Source organism: Octopus sinensis, linkage group LG2 (genome assembly GCF_006345805.1).
Source record: "Octopus sinensis linkage group LG2, ASM634580v1, whole genome shotgun sequence".
NCBI lineage: Eukaryota > Metazoa > Mollusca > Cephalopoda > Octopoda > Octopodidae > Octopus > Octopus sinensis.
In genome coordinates this window covers 168,218,957-168,237,185 of record NC_042998.1, presented here as the reverse complement: position 1 = coordinate 168,237,185, position 18,229 = coordinate 168,218,957, and the positions used below count along the sequence as shown (strand labels likewise).

General features: G+C 35.5%; 1 long non-coding RNA gene across 1 annotated transcript; it reads left to right on the top strand.

The window, feature by feature from the left end:
- The first annotated feature begins 264 nt into the window (after positions 1–264).
- LOC118762353 lies at positions 265–17,991 on the top strand. Its single transcript, XR_004998100.1, has 3 exons — positions 265–275; positions 1,129–1,133; positions 17,907–17,991. It is a non-coding gene; the product is annotated as an uncharacterized LOC118762353 (long non-coding RNA).
- The last annotated feature ends 238 nt before the right edge of the window (positions 17,992–18,229 follow it).

The following is an 18,229-nucleotide window of genomic DNA, read 5'->3' as shown; positions in this document are numbered from 1 at the left end:
ACACATACATAAACACACACACACACACATGAGCCTGACCACCTCTTGTACCTACACCTTAGATTCATCAAAGGGTCTGATGTGGCTTTTTAAACCAGGCAATGTATTGAAAAGACACCCACATAGATTGCATATTTGATTTGGACCACCAAGGGCTGCAGTTAAGTTCTGATCTTTGTGTATCATAAAAGGCCTCCGTTAGAATTGCAAACCTTATGGCATACACGTCATGGAAAGGTGTGCGCAGATATACAGGCAGAATAGTTGTTGGAGAGGTTTGAGCCCTGTAAAAGAAAGGCATGGGCTGTCACAAACTGTGCACACAAAAATGTCACTGAAATTCACCTTCTCGATCGCAACACTCTTCTTTAAATCTCTCTTGAATCTTGCATGAGTTATCCTGGCCTCCTCAAACGATTTTACTCGATTCCACACTTTTATTTGCTATCCAGCTCGATCCGAAGCAAGGGTTTCTATGGCCTTTGGATTCATTCCAAGTGACTCCATGGTAATATTTATCCGGTCCTTAAACCTCTTTTTAGATTTACACCAATTGCATTTCCCCTCTGCAAGTTCGCTATAAAACAGCAGTTTGGGTGTGCGTTCATCCGTCATTCGAACAATATGGCCAAACTATCTCATTTGATTTAATTGAATCATTGATTTAATTAAAGACGCAAAGACATCTGTGTCTGGAGTAAAAAAAAAAACATTTAATGTTTTAAATGCGGCAAATGCATTTTTGGTAGAATAATTTGAAATGTCTTTCATATCAATTCCATGTTTCAAAAGAATACAACAGGGATGGTAAGACAAATGATTTGTAAAGAGCCAATTTTGTGTTTTATTACGCCAAACACGTAACTCTAAATCAACAAATGCTCAGGCTGGCCTTTGAATTCGCAGGCGTATTTCTGTATCCAGATTTCCATCATTTTGTACAGATCATCCAAGGCAAATGAAAGATTCGACAACCTCAAGTAACTTACCCTTAACGAAAATCTTAGGTGGGGTTGCAAACAGGACTACGTGCAGATTGAAACATTACAAATGTTTTTTTTTTCAACTTGATGGTCAAGACACTAGCTGTGTGAAATGCAGATACATGAGATTGCAGGCCCGTTACAGAGTGAGTGACTAGATCGAAAATCACATTGTAACTTAGACACTATATTCGGAACTATGAAGGAGGTTAAACATTCTAACAGAATACGGGCAAGTAACCTTCCAACTACAGAAAAGTGAAATCAGACGAAAATTACCGCACAGATCCTTTAGTCCCGATGTCATCATAATGAGACTTTATTGGTGCATAAATACTGCCAACGGTAAGAAACTTAGCTTTTGTCAGTTTTATACGGCATGGTATATCGTTCAGATATATTACTTGAAAAATCTGCAATGGAGGATACTAATGAATTCTTGAGAGCAAACCCAACACCAGATTCTCTACACTGACCCTCAGGTAAGCTTCTCCAGAAGATAATATATCCATAAGTAGGGTCATTTATTTGACCCTCATCGGAGAAACAAGTTTCAGAGACCGCAGCTATATCAAGGTAATATTTTTTAAGCTCACATGCAATAAGTACAGTACGTCCTTCTGGCCTCTTGTTGAAATTATCCTCTAGAAGTGTACGCACTTTCAGAAGGTTTGGACCACCAAGAGCTGTAGTTAAATATGGATCTTTGAGGGTCTTAAAATGTCTTTTGTGGCCTTACGGCACACCACAGGGCATTGACAGGTATGCGCATATAAGCAAAGTAATATATATATATATATATATATATATTATATATATATATATATACTTTATTTAAAGCAGCAGAAAATTCTACAAAGCCTGTTACTCTGAGTTTCGCGTTGCCGTTCATCGGACAGTTTTTGCTAGCAAAAACTGTCCGATGAACGGAAAATTATAAGCGCTGAGCAGCAACTAAGAATAAGAGAATTAGTTATATACATTTGGAGATGAGCTCTGTACCAATATGATTCGTCGTCCCGAGCTCGAATTCATTGCATGACACATTAAGCATCGTCCTTACTAATATCGTGTGAAAGGAATTCGCTTGAAGAAAACTGTGCAGTATCCCGTAATAAATATATTTTCCTAGTTGTATTCTAGAGCACTCCCTTCATTGCAAAATTCGATCATGACAACTCTCAGTAGCTGTTTCAGGTTGGCATTTATTTTAGTTTTCCGAAATTGGATTTTTCATGAACTTTTCATTTTACAGTGTCTTACGAAAAAATACTGAAACTTTGAAAGCTATTTCCACTAGTTTAACTCTTCTTTTGAAAGCGTTTATTTTTATTTTGTAGACATCTTTAGATTTTTTTCAATTTTTTTAATGCTATACATCCTACCTTTCACGCTGGTTGCAAAATAGCAGGAAATTTGGTGGATGTCAAAATGATTTTAAGAACGACGATGTTTTTTTTGTTTTTTATTTTGTTGAACATGTTAAATGTGCATGCTTGATAGTTAATATGAGTCATAAAAGCTGTGCAATTGAATATAAAGAAGATGTGATGATTAACTTCAATTTTCCCCAGTAGCGTATACCGAAGATATTGTAACCAAGTCTGCCGATTTAGTTTTCCATCCTCAGTTTCTTCGGTGTTTTGACTGTCTTAGTATCATTACCCCCGCCTTAGCGAAGGCGGGGGTATTGTTTTTAGTTGTATTTGTTTGTTTGTCTGTGGACAGGATATCTCAAGAACCGCTGAATGGATTTGGATGAAACTTTCAGGGATGTTTGGCCTCGTGACTGGCACGAACTGATTATATTTTAAAATCGATCCGGTACCGGACAAGGATTCTGGATTATTTGTTATATTTACTTTACGTGATTACGATCTTACGTTAACTTTCAAATCTTTCTCAATTATCTCCCTTTAGGTTGGAACTATTTTGAATGGCGAATTTGTTAACTTTGGCTTGTATTAGATAAGGATAAACTATTTATTACTGTTACTAAATTTTCTACAGCCACAGTTACATTCCCTGACTACCATTGAGATCGATCCGGTACCGGACAAGGATTCTGGATTATTTTTCTGGTTTTTGTTACTTAATTTTTGAAAGCAGTCGGGTTCATTTTTAGCATTCTCGTTTGTGGGAACAGTCGAGTTTATTTCAGATGTTCTCATTTTAAAAATTCACCTCTGGCTAATCGTCGAGAGGACGTTGGTGTTGCCTTGGCGGAGGTTTGCGCTTTCTGAGTGCTCTTGTTTACTATTTAGACCACTTGATTTTAGATATACATTTCCGATACTATTATCATCATTATTTATCATAATCAGACAAGTATACAATGTAATTATCGTAATATATTGAGATTTTTGTACTTTTCTACGGCTCTTTAGGTTTATTTTATCCGGTAGGATTAGTAATTTATTTATACTTCTTAATAGAAATTTAACTGTATCCATTGGTCAGAATGTAGCATCACGAGTGAAATAGTTGGTAATTCATGCGTGTAAGGCAGTATTTTCTCAATATGATATAAGTTTTTACCTGTTATTTCGAAATTATTTCATTGAGATGTCAAAGGAATTTCTTGTGAATACAAAATATCATCGGATTTGAAAGAAAACAAGTAAAAATGATAGATCGAAGCATTTGTAGTAGGTAACTATTTTATCTTTGAAAAATAAGAACATGGTGAAAGGAAATTCTTTTCTAACTATTCACGAAATTTGGTAACTGATACATTAGAAATATTGAAAATGCTACAAGCTTTTAACATGGAAGCTTTATATTTAATTAGATATACCAATTTATGAGGCAATTTGTAAAGCAAGGCATTAAGTAGACAGGAAAACAAAAAGAGGAAATTGGGAAGAAATGGAAGTAGAGATAATCCAGAAAGTTTTCGAAGAAATATCAAAGAGTAAGTATGAAAATAATCCTTTCTACTATAGGTACAAGTCCAAACATTTGTGAGAGGGGACTAGTCGATTACACCGACTCTAGTGTTTCAATAGTACTCAATATATCGACTCCGAAAGGCAAACTCGACCTGGGCGAGATTTGAACTTAATACGTTATGAAATAGAGTTAAGCATTTCGTCCGGCATGCTAACAATTCTGCCAGCTCACCGCTTTCAGTAAGCATGAAAATAATACAAACAAAATGTATTAGAGGAAAGTAATAGAAAAATAATAGGAAGCGAAAATTTGCAAAAATGAAAAATTAAAAATAAAGAAAAATCGTGAAAAAGAATATTGAAAATACAAAACTCGCGGAAATATGAATAAGAGAAAACATGAACATGTAAGAAAAACACTTAGATAAAAATAGGTTGTTGGGTGGGAAATGGGAGACTGGAAGGAAAACATGAGAATAGATTAAAGCAAAGTAGAAATGGAAACTTAGTGTTTAAATAAAAGCATCTTAAATAAACGTTTCCCTTACACTGATTGTTTGGAAGTGAAACTTTCATAGCTAAATCTCGGTGGATTTCTTTAAATGATTTTAATATTACTTATAGGAACTAGATACACTTTTAATGTATGAAAGATTTTAGGCATTAAAAGATAAGGAGCTTCAGTCTAATGGGTCTGAAAATTTTTACGGAAATTATGTTTCCTGGGTCTAATTTCTCGTTTTAAGTGCAAATGAAATATCAAATACAAATCAACTTCCGCGTAATACATTTGTTCACTTTATTTCTATATTTGTTTTTTCTTTCTTTTCTTTATTTCTCTCTTTTTCTTTCTCCTATTTCTATGTTCAATCTCATTCTCTATTTCCCTCACTTTGGAACTGATTATATCAATGTCTCTCCTTATACATATCTCTTACACATACATATATGCATTCTCCTTCAAACAATATTATTATTATTATTATTATTATTATCATTATTATTATTATTTAGGTCACTGCCTGGAATCGAACTCGGAATCTTGGGGTTGGTAGCCCGCGCTCTTAACCACTACGCCATATGCGCGGGGTACCAACCCCAAGATTCCGAGTTCGATTCCAGGCAGTGACCTGAATAATAATAATAATAATAATAATAATAATAATAATAATAATAATAACATCGAAAAAATTTATACTTTCATTTGTCACAGTCTTTTATTTCACACTCTTTATATATATATATTTATATATATATACCATATGTTATATAAATGTTTGTTTTTAGGTTATCTATATATATAAAACTGTAGTTGTGTGAGTGTCTGTCTCCTACGATTTAGATTCCTAACTACTCCCACATTTTGCAGTGCAGTTTAACCAAAACCGGGTATCTTATAGTCGTGATTCATATCGAGCCCGTCTGAGTATTAGCGCGCGTCTACGATGAGTCTACAATTTTAAAAATAATTTAACATCATTTTTTATTCCATTTTAATGCATAATTTTTCGTGTGTCGATGGCGGCGGAGTTGGCGTCCATGGTCACACCTGCACCTGTTTGCTTCTCCCCCTTCTTCCCTCCCTCGTGAAGCTGTGGGGAAGGGAGTGTAAGGAAATCAACGTCGTAAAGCGTTGTCAAGGAGACCAGCGTTCTTTTAGAACAACGACTTCATGGCTTGAAGACACCAAAACAGAAAATGTCTACGATGAGTCAACGATTTAAAAAAAAATTTACCATAATTTTTTTTCCATTTTTAATGCATTTTCTTTTTGCTATTTTTTGGCTATAACTCTCTAAAAATGCTTATATAGTTATTTCCCTTACAAACCCGAGCAACGCCGGGCGATACTGCTAGTGTTATCATAAAACAATTTTACATTAAACAGAAGTATTACTCAATATATTTGTAGAGTACAAGTTTATTATTCATTGACAATAATAATAGTATTGACAATGACATCAAAGTTTCAGCGGCCAATCTGATTTTGGTTTAGCTGGCCGAAACTTGGAAGACACTGTCAATACTATTCGTGTGAAAGAACAACAACAATATATATATATATATATATATATATATATATATATATATATATATATATATATACAGGGGTTGGACAAAATAATGGAAACACCTAGCATCATAGCATCGGGATTTTGAAACCGTCAAAAGCTTGTTTACTTTTATGTTTTTATCATTTATCATCTACGTTGCTTAATATGTTTTGCTAAAATTGCTGTTTCTTTTCAGATATCATCAGAAAAGGATAGTTTAAATCCATTGAAATGATAGATCTATCGGATTTTCAAAGATGTTAAATTGTTGGTGCTCGTATGGCAGGTGCTAGCATAACGAAAACAGCTGAAATGTTTGGTGTATCAAGAAGTACTGTCTCGAAAGTACTGACAGCCTTTGAGAAAGAGGGAAAAAACCTCCTCGTCAAAACAAAACACCGTAAGAATACCAAAAGTTTCAGATAGGGACCGTCGGACTCTTACGCGAATTGTTAGAAAGGATCCCAAAAGTACAGCTCCCAAATTTACTGCAGAGCTTAATGACCATTTCGAGAACTCAGTTTCCTGAAAAACTCTTCGCCGGAAGCAGCTCAAAGTCGGATTTCACGGGAGGGCTGCAATCAGAAAAAAACTACTTTCAAAAACTAAGATTTACAAAGCGTTTAGAATGGAGTAAAAACCTACAAAATTGGTCCCTAGAGCAGTGGAAGAATGTTATATTCTCGGGTGAGTCATTCTTTACGTTATTTCCAACCATCGGCCGAGTATAGGTGTGGAGACAGCCAAAAGAAGCATTTGACCTAGACTGCCTTCTTCTAACTGTTAAACATGGAGGAGGATCTGTAATGATCTTGGAAATCCGCCGGCCCAATTGTTTCACTTCATGGCGGAATTAATAGTCAAGACTATTTAAGCATTTTATGTAATCAAATTCATCCTATAGAGGGAAACGTAATCTTTCAGGGTGATAATGCACCAATCCACACAGCTAAAGTTGTTACTGAATGGCACGAGGAAATTCTAGTGAAGTTGAACATCTTACATACATACATACATACATACATACATACATACATACATACATACATACATACATACATACATATATATTTAATGTAGGATAAAATTTTTTCGAAAGAAAAAAATTTTATCAATGGCTAGCATATTAAAAAATACCTTTAACGGTTAAAATTATAAACAACTTATAAATAAGGGCCAACGAAAAAGTTTCTAATGCCAAATATGCCGAAAAATTGGACATATTGTCCATTACCATATAATTTTTCACAATACGCACGCTACTCGAAAAAAAAAAGCCGACAGAAATTTCTAAAAAATTCCATTATTACCATATCGGACCGATTTCAGGGTTAGTTCGTAAGAACCCTCCCTTCGTCAGTGATACATGTGGCAAAGAAATAAATGAAATACTTACTCATACCCATGGAAGAAGCAAAATACTAAGTCATGAGCACAATTAAGTACCCCAAATACATCCAAAATAGAAATACTTTTCGTTTGCCCTTATTTATAAGTTGTTTATAATTTTAACCGTTAAAGGTATTTTTTTAATATGCTGGCCATTGATAAAATTTTTTTCTTTCGAAAAAAATTTTTCCTACATTAAATATAAATTTAAGTGCTCACTTCCGGACTCTCTCACTCTGTGAGAACCTCAGTTCAAATCGCACGTGTCTTGAATGGGCAGGAGTATTTCTATTTTGGATGTATTTGGGGTACTTAATTGTGCTCATGACTTAGTATTTTGCTTCTTCCATGGGTATGAGTAAGTATTTCATTTATTTCTTTGCCACATGTATTTTGCTTCTTCCGTGGGTATGAGTAAGTATTTCATTTATTTCTATGCCACATGTATCACTGACGAAGGGAGGGTTCTTACGAACTAACCCTGAAATCGGTCCGATATGGTAATGATGGAACTTTTTAGAAATTTCTGTCGGCTTTTTTTTTTCGAGTAGCGTGCGTATTGTGAAAAATTATATGGTAAAGGACAATATGTCCAATTTTTCGGCATATTTGGCATTAGAAATAAATACATACATATATATATATATGTACTTACATATAAGAAACCAAAGTGTACGTACGCCGCTATATGTTTTTATATATAATACAAAATGGGACAAGAACGCAAAACATCCAGGCAGTTAGGTGATACAAAAAAGGGACAACAAAACATCCAGACAGACGATACAAAGAAAACAAGGACGGGTCATTCGGAGTTTTATTCCGTCAGTCCAGTTCCAGATTATCTTTGCAATTGCGGCTGATATATATATATGTGTGTGTGTGTGTGTGTGTGTGTGTGTACATAGAGAGAGAGAGAGGTTGTGACGCACAACACGTAAACAAAGTTCTGGCTCAGTTGTAGGTCCTACATTCCACTCCTATATCCAGTGAAATATAACGCGGGACGTCAAACGAGGGGATAGGCTAGTGTGCAGGATACTAGCTACATAATAAGTATTAATAAAATACACTATTTTATGCTTATTAAAACATATACACGCTCGGCAGAATATTTGAAGGATTGCATGATTGCGTGATGTAACCTCATGTAATCTTACCAAATTAACACTTTAGTGTTAAAAATACCATATTTGTTTTTGCATTCTCTTACTACTACTACTACTACTACTACTACTATACACACATATATACACACACATACATACACACACACATACATACACACACACATACACACACACATACATATCACCACATATTTTGTCCATATTTGCGCCTTACCCTTCAGTCCAAATTATCCAAATTCAAAGTCTCTCTTTCTAGTTCTTTAATAACTATTGTTGATATATTTTTTTAATATATTCTTTTATTACTCGCATCTTGGTCATTATTTCTAATTTTGCTTTTACTCGAACAAATTGACCCCAAGACTTATTCTTTGTAAGCACATTTAGCGATCCATCACGAATTGTTTCAACAGTGGAGGCATTGTATGAAGCATTTGGTTTAAAATCAGTATCATCATTACCGGGAAAAGCTAAACGTGAAAGTACCCGAATGGAAGACTTTGACGAAGCAGCTAAAAAACGACTAGTGAAACTAACCAGTACCATAATGAAAAAAGTATGCTCTATCATTAGTGCGTATGATGCCGAAGGCCTTATGAAAGAGGTTGTTATAAACGAAGGAGAAGGTGTCATCGACGAAGGCAAATTAGCGGAAAATATCATTAAAGTACGAGATGCATTGCCGAGAAATGTTATACAAGCTGATGCTGTTACAGCTCCATTAGCGGTATCCTTAGTTCCAAGTGTTTTGAAAGATCGTTTTGGTATTGGTATGAAGAAAGTAGCTTCATTAAGACGAAAGTATAAGCATATGGCAAGTGGAAAGCAGCTTACACCTTCAAATAGATTAATTATACGATACGATCGTGATCAAATGGAAGCTGCAGTGGAGTTTGTTTTGTCGGATGCTAATGTATGCCGAATCCCATGGGGTACCTAAACAGTTACGATTAATGGCGACGAAATACATCTCCTTAAGCTGATTAGGAAAAAGAATACAACTATAATGCTACGTGATTACAAAGAAACCATACCTAAAAATAGGAAATTAGGCTCTACATCATTCCGGAAGATAGTCAAAACGTTAACTATCAAGGATCAAATAATTAAACAAGCGGTCGATTATTTTTGCACGATTGAAGACTGTTGTTGCTACCAGTGCCGAATCAGAATCTTTGAATTCTATTGTGAATGGTTTAGAAGCTTACATTAAGACAACCTATGAAGGGACACATTTCTACATGTAGTGTCACGAATAAAGAGGTTACTTTATCCATCTCTGGAGCGGAAATGAAATAATGTGGTGTTTGTTGCTTCTTCAACCATGTAATACAATACATTAAGCAGCATGTGAGCCCAGAACATGAAATTCTATTGAATGATGCTATGGAAAAATTATGTCTTTCATTTGGTCATCGTGTAAGAGTACTTAAGCAACGCAATAGGATTGATGAAATAATGTTCAATTTACGTTTAGAAGATGCTACGGTTGTTATGGATTTCAAAATGAAATTCGAAGCTATATACTATAGGGAAAAACTACAGATTTTACGGTAAGAAATTGTCATTGTGGCATGGAATCATGATGTATACAAGATACACCGATGAAGAACGGCGTAATCTGAACGATCGAAGTACTGGGGAAATGAAAATGCGTTTACAAGAATAATCGTTTGAATTTAAAAGCCAACGAACAGTTGAAGTTGAAATTTAAGAACGAGTACCATTGCAAATAATGATCATTTAACAACAGCGATCATAAACATCAATCTGCAAGATATCGAGACAGTAGACAGTAGACAGTATACACGCTTGGCAAAATATTTGAAGGATTGCATGATTGCGTAATGTAACCTCATGTAATCTTACCAAATTAACACTTTAGTGTTAAAAATACCATATTTGTTTTTGCATTCTCTTACTACTACTACTACTACTACTACTACTACTACTACTACTACTACTACACACATACATACACATACATACACACACATACACACACACACATACATATCACCACATATTTTGTCCATATTTGCGCCTTATCCTTCAGTCCAAATTATCCAAATTCAAGGTCTCTCTTTCTAGTTCTTTAATAACTATTGTTGATATCAATAATAAATCTCTGAACGAAGTAACAATGAGGATATTGAGTCCAACGTCAACCATTGAACTGGCAAAGCTGCGGTGGTATTCCAGAAAATGTGCGTTTTCTGGTCCTCCAACACCATAGGCTTACATACAAGAATTTGGCTCTTCAATAGAATAGTTCAACCAACAGAACAGTACTACCATTTGAGGAGGAAGAGAAACCGACAAAAAATACTTAAACGGACGCATATGACTGCTTCTTACTGATATTGGTTTCGATTTATTTTTCGGAGGCGGGGGTTAGTCGATTACATCAGTGACCAACTAGTACTTATTTTATCGAGCCCGAAAATGATGACAGGCAAAGTCGACCTCGACGAAATGGGGACTCTGAACGTAAAGATGGACGAAATGCCGCTCAGCATTTTGCTCGGCGTGCTAACGAGTCTATAAGCTCGTTGATCTCTGCTTCTTACAAATATTGAACCGGATGTGGGAAGTTTTAGTTACACAGCATCAGGCCCTTCCTTCATATCAATACACAACTAAAAATAATTTTAGATACTTTTGTAAAATTATACTTGTAGTAATACGATTTATTAAAATTTACTTGCCAATGAATCATCTTGGAGTGTACTGAGGCGTTAAGAGAAAAAGGGAAGTAGCTTGAAAATATTTGGGAAATACTGCCTTAGAATTTACGAAAGAAATATTTGACTGAAGGCAAGATTACAAATTCCGTTAAGACTTAGAAATGATAATTTGAAGTTTTTATTTCTCTATTTTAGCATACGATGTACTGAGGAACGGTGCAGGAAAAAACAACAACGTACAAAGGAGAAAAGCTCGTCAGTTTTCTACCAACACGCTCAATAATTTGAAGTTTCAATGAATATTAAATCAAGCAACAGCTAATATGGATTGAAATGGATTCAATATTTCCAGTGTTTTGCTAAGGAAGAGGAAAAGAATATAAGACCGAGTAAAATTTATTTACAGCTGAAAATTGTGATGATGAAAATAATAATAACAACAACAACAACAATTACAATATTTGAACTCAGAGCGGAATTTGAACTCAGAGCGTAAAGACGGACGAAATACCGCAAAGTATTTCGCCCATCGTGCTAACGATTTCGTCAGCTCACCACCTTAATAATAAGAATAATAAGAAAGAATAATAAGAAACAAGAAGAAGAAAAGTAGTAGTAGTAGTAGTAGTAGTAGTAGTAGTAGTAGTAGTAGTAGTAAAACGAGAACGAAGGAAGAAACAGCAACAAGAGGAGAGGCACTAGAACAAAGAAGTCAACCTATGTATATACATATACACACTCATGTCACGCACACATACACTCTCAAATACAGCGATGCGTGCGCATGTGTACACACAGGCACGCATCTGCGCACGCATGCACGCACGCACACGCACACACACGCGCGCGCACACACAGAAGCATACAAAGGGGGATTAGTTTTCCGTTCGGTGCGAAGGTAATCGTATGCCCAGGTAAAGACAGCTTTGTTGAAGTGTGTCTGGGCGCGTGCTTAGCAAAACGGCTTCTTCCGTTTAAGTTGAGGTATTTCGTGTCGATTAACACCTGTGGTAAATGTCACTTGACTTATCTAGGTGAAGTGTTATGGGTGGGGGTAAATGATGATGATGATGATGGTGACGATGAATAGGAGGAGGATGAAGAAAAAGAGCACCACCACTACCGCCACCACCATCAACTAATTCTTCTTCTGACCACTGGACACGAGTGAAAGGTAGTTAAGTGTGTTCATGCATGTAAAGCGTAGATAGATTGCGCTTGTGAAATGTGTTTCAATACGTCTATGTGCGTATATATTTGTGCACATGTATGTATGCATGAACAAAAGTATATATATATATATATATATATATATATATATATGAGTGTGTGTGTGTGTGTGTGTGTGCGTATATACATGAATATACATGCGTCCATTACACGTATATATATACATACATAAATACGTACGTACATACATACAAACATGCATATATACATATGTATATATACATATACATATATACATGCATATATATATATATATATATATACATGCATATATATATATATATATATATATATATATATATATATATATATACATACAACTTATAAATAAGGGCTAAAGAAAATTATTTCTATGCCAATATGCTGATAACAGATAACTGATAGCAGCATATTGGCATAGAAATAATTTTCTTTAGCCCTTATTTATAAGTTGTTTATAATTTTAACCTTAAAGGTTAATATGCTGCCACATTTTTTTGATGGAATTTTTTTCTGTGAAAAAACTTCATCTTATATTAGTAGTATCTATCTATCTATCTATCTATCTATCTATCTATCTATCTATCTATCTATCTATCTATCTATCTATCTATCTATATATATATATATATATATATATATTTGAATAATTGAATGAATTATCTTATTAAGGATAATTCGAAAGATAACCGATACCTGGGTAGCAAATTCACATCAGAAAGAACACGGTTGAAGCTACGTCCCTAGGGCTTAGACTACGTGTCTTCTTGCGGAAATTTGTATGTTTATTTATAAATGAAACACTCATTATCGCCATGGGCTCCTTGAGAGCGGTCAGCTAAAAGTTTTTTGTGCATTTTGATGTCGACATAAGTTCCTTGATTTTCCTAATGAGAAATATATACATATATATATATATATATATATATATATATATATAATATATATATACATGTATGTATGTATATATACATACAGAGAGAGAGGGAGAGATATTGAGAGATGTATAAAAGTATATTCACACATTCTGATTATATGCAGGTACGTATTTGCTTGCGGATGCTTGAGTGAATGTGCATGCATGCGCGCGCGCGCGCGTGTGTGTGTGTGTGTGTGTGAGTCAGTCAGTTAAAAAATAAGATCGGGGGGGGCCCCCCTTCGGTCACGACACTGACCATGGGATTGCACCTAGAAAGTTACCCTTCTAGTCACAAGTCTGGGCAAGGTTTATGGAAGACCAGCAGTCGCCCATGCATACCGGCCTCCCCTCTACACGCCACCAGTGTTATCCAAGGGAAAGGCAAAGGCCTACACCGCTTGGCACCCGTGACGTCGCAACTCATTTCTACAGCTGAGTGAACTAGAGCAACGTGAAATAAAGTGTCTTGCTCAAGAACACAACACGCAGCCATGTCCGGGATTTGAGCTCACAACCTCACGACCGTAAGCTCGACGCTCTAACCACTGAGCCATGCGCCTTCACTAAAAAAAATAAAATAAAAAAATAATAATAAGATAGACTGAAGGAAATTACTAAGTGTGAGGATGAATGTCCATATGTGTCTTTGTGCGTCGTGTAAATGCGCTTATGTGGCCGCATATATACGTGTGCGTGCGTGCGTACGTGTGTGTGTGTTTGTGTACATGCATACATACATACACGTGCGCGCACAAACTCACACACATATATAACTGCTATATATTTTTAGGAGAAACTTTTCATATGCTTGCACACGAAAATATTTTTAGTCTCTGATTAATTAACTTTTGTATAGCAAGAGTGTAGTATCCAATATAGTCTGCAACTTCTTTTATAAACTGTTCACTCTTATAAGTCAACAATTTCCCGTCAACAATTATAGACTTTCCAATAAGAACAATGTTAAGGTTAGCCACAGGTGCTTCATATCGCATCTTAAATAGCAAACTACATCAGAAGTCCCACAAACAGATATACAAACCCTAGCTACTCGAATGCAATTTCAGAAGCACCTTACATAGGTGTTTTTGCACATAACAATGAAATCAGTTCCTGATGGATCCGTAATGAACTATATTGGTATTACAGAAATTATATTTAAAACCATATAATATAAACTGAGTTTTCTGACTCACTACGTTCTATATGCAGGGTTCTATAATTTATTCACAACGCCCATTCCTTGAAGCTAGAATACATATATTCCGGATAACAAAAACTTATCAGCACCACCTGGTACTGACCTCTTTTCCATCAGCTGTCGCATCCGCTGGGTCAAAAATGAGGGAAACGGGATGGCGTTCATGCCTACAATATGTTTAATAAAGATTTAACTTGTTATTCTGTAAAATTTATTTTGTAACAGTTCACATTTTACGTAGAAAATAATATATATCCATCGTAACTCGTGACACCATTGTCCTCTTTCTTATATCCAAACTCAAACGTTATCTATCCGTCTTATTCTCTCCCCTCATTGCATTTTCTGATCGCTGCAATCACATTATCTCAACGTACAATGCAGTTTTCCGAAACCTTTGAAATAACAACAGCCTTAGCATCGAACGTGCTATACTTCTAATAAATTTAAAACCACTATATAAATGATTAACATACCTCCTCCAAAGTATGATCTCTTTCAAAGCCTTACACCTACAATCATACAACTGCTCAAGCGCTTTATACAAAATGGTTTTGTTGTTCGGTGAGTACAGCGCACATATTTCAACCACTGAAAGAAGTCATTAGCCGTCAGCAACTGAGAGGGGTTGCTCCACTGTCGCAAAGCCTAAAGTTATCCCTCAAGAAAACAAGGAATGTCTCCGTACATTGCTCGCTCAGGAAGCTTTCGTTTCCCCCAAATTGCAAGAGGAATTTTGATACCTTTCCAAGAAGGCCCTTCTAATAATGGAAGCCTTCTTCTTGGCGTTATTTAAATAACATGCACACTATGTAGCTAAAATTACCGCATTTGTGCACAGTAAACAAAACCAATGAACTTCAACTTCTTTACCACCTTATGTATATTTTCACCAGGTGTAAATCTTAACCACTGACCTCCTGCTTAACTAATCTAAAATAATAAAATGAAAGATCTGCAGCAAGATCCAATTCTCACAGATCTTACTACTACATGCTCAATCACCTTTAAATCAACAAATATATGTACGACACCCATAAATACAATCCTAGCATAATCCTAAAAATGCATTAGACAAATATTAAAATTATATACTGAAAAAAGGGCAGTAGTAACAATAATATATGCAAAGGGATAGGATAGTATCTGATGTACTCGGACCGAGTTCAAACTGTGCGCTTCCCCTAAGTTCGTAATCTATAATCACTCAGAGAGATATTTGCCAACCAAGAAAAGAAAATTCAACATGTTCTGAACGGTTGCTGAATTATCCGTGGATGTCGATGATGAGTATTCAATTGTTCACTAACTGAATTCCTGTTCTTTGCACCTTGAAAGAAGTCTTTGGCTAAATCAGCGTGACACAGTGTTACGAGGCTGATCCTTTGATTTACGGGAGAGAGAGAGAGAGAGAGAGAGAGAGAGAGAGAGAGAGAGAGAGAAGAGAGAGAGAGAGAGAGAGAGAGAGAGAGAGTGGGGGGAATCGAATCCATTGTTGAATTGGGACTTTATCTCGATTCCGAAGAGATTTAAAGCAAAGTTGACTGTGACGGGATTTGAACACAGAATACAGAATGCCGGAATGAATATCGCAAAGCATTTGATCCAACATTCGAGTTATTCTGCGGATTCGCCGCTTTTTCAAACTTCTACACTGTATCCCATACACTTAACCACTGTTTGTTAATCAGAATGTGGAGCACGGTCGGCAACTAGACCTAGAATATGACATATACACGTGAATAAACCCGTGGATCACAACTAGTTGTTCGATCGACTATTTATGTCAGCTCGATCAAGGCTGATCTAGGGACACATATATATCCAGCAACAACTTCTTTGATACATGCAGACCATTTGCCTATATTGAACTCAATCAACCCGCTACAATACATGCTTCTATAATAATAAAAATTTTGCTTCTTTACATGACTATCGCAACCAACAAAAATAAGTGTCAGACAAGTGAGTCATAGCTTTAAATAAAATCAAACTCTTTGACCCTGTCAACTACCGACTTTGTGACCTAAATTCCAACGTTTCAAAAGTAATGGAGACAGTCGTAAAGATTTCTTACTCGATCACCTTGAGTCTCTGACCCTTCATAACAACCACCAGTACGTTTTCGTTGGAGCCCAGATATACCGGAAATCTGCTTCTATATATCACACATCAATGAATTTCATGACCAATATTCTATTGATTTAGATTTTAATTATTCCTCCTACATTTTCTTCTGTACATTTATGAACTGATTGTTATCTTATTGAATTGAACCACTCACAGTCTTATGCAAATTGTACAACCTTGCAGTCTTCCATAAACTGTTGCACGTAAGTACCCCTTATATGATTTGCACTGTTTCTACGAACAACGAGTGAAATTGATTAAATCCTCAAATACGAAAATGACGACTTAGCACTTCAACAGGTGCTTATAAAAGAAGTAATCATGAAATACAAGATCCTTCCAACTCATGAACAACGCACAAGTCGCTAATACAATGGCTCACAATTGCTGACGACATTTTGCGAGAAACATCAGCCAAACCGCCCTCAAATACTACCCTTTCAATTTTAACCCTTTGCTTCTTCCGTGCATCACTCGTGATACATACGACATATTTTCTGGCGTCCACGCATAATATATAATACATTTTACCACTTTTTTTAATCACCAGAGTAACTTGGGACGTATGAAAGGAAAGTTTTATATTACTAAGAACGTACAAAACAGAGGCTAACTGAAAGCCTGGAAACAAGCCACAACGTTTTGGAGAATATCATGGAAATGCTTTGGACAGGTAAAGGGTTAAAAAAAGCTTATACGCAAATACTCGACCTGCTAGAAATAGCAGCTAAATCCTTAACAAACTATATAACATTGCCTTCTCTTCAATTAGAGAAGACACATTGGGTAATATAACCAATGTAACTTAATGAAAGGTGGCTGAAATGATTTTCACTATGGGCTTTTTTGTAGTGTGAGTGATCCAGAACTAAAAAGTAGCAAAATAAAAACAAACACGCAAAAAGGAATACATGACATGAACAAAAACAAAACAAGTACTTCAAAAACAAAAGCATTTGATGAGTCATAGAAAGAACAAAAACTAGTAATGACAGTGCTCAGACAAAACTAGCAAAAGACCTACAAAGATTGACAAGTATTCAACCGGTGACTGCCGTTCGCTGACGAGACTCTCGAGTAATTAGACTGTGAAATTTCCCTCTACATATTACACCCATTATATAATATGTACTATAATATAACACACACACACACAAATACACATACACGCACGCGTAAGCACAAACAAACACGCATAAACACGCATAAACACGAACACACATATATGTATATGTATATAATTACAGGGGAAGAATTATTAAAAAATGGTAATTTTTTACTAGTGGTCAGCATGCGTAATTAAAAATCAGAAGACATGAATATTTCTATATAATAGTACATAAGATTTTATACACAAAGAGAGATTAACTATGTGGATTTCTTACATGCTAGAAAGGGCAGTCAAGAACCATATCACGAAAAGAAAGATTCTTCTTTAAAGGCATGTTATTTGTAGGCGGGCGGGATATTTAAATGAATGAAAAAATCAGTTAAGGTTCGCAAACTTTCATCAGAACTCCAACTGTTTTTCGCACAACTGTTTTTGGACACCTGTAAAAAATTGGAAAAGTCAAGAAAACGGATAGGTTTGTTCCACATCAACTGAACAAAAACAGACGCCTCGAAGTGTGCTCCT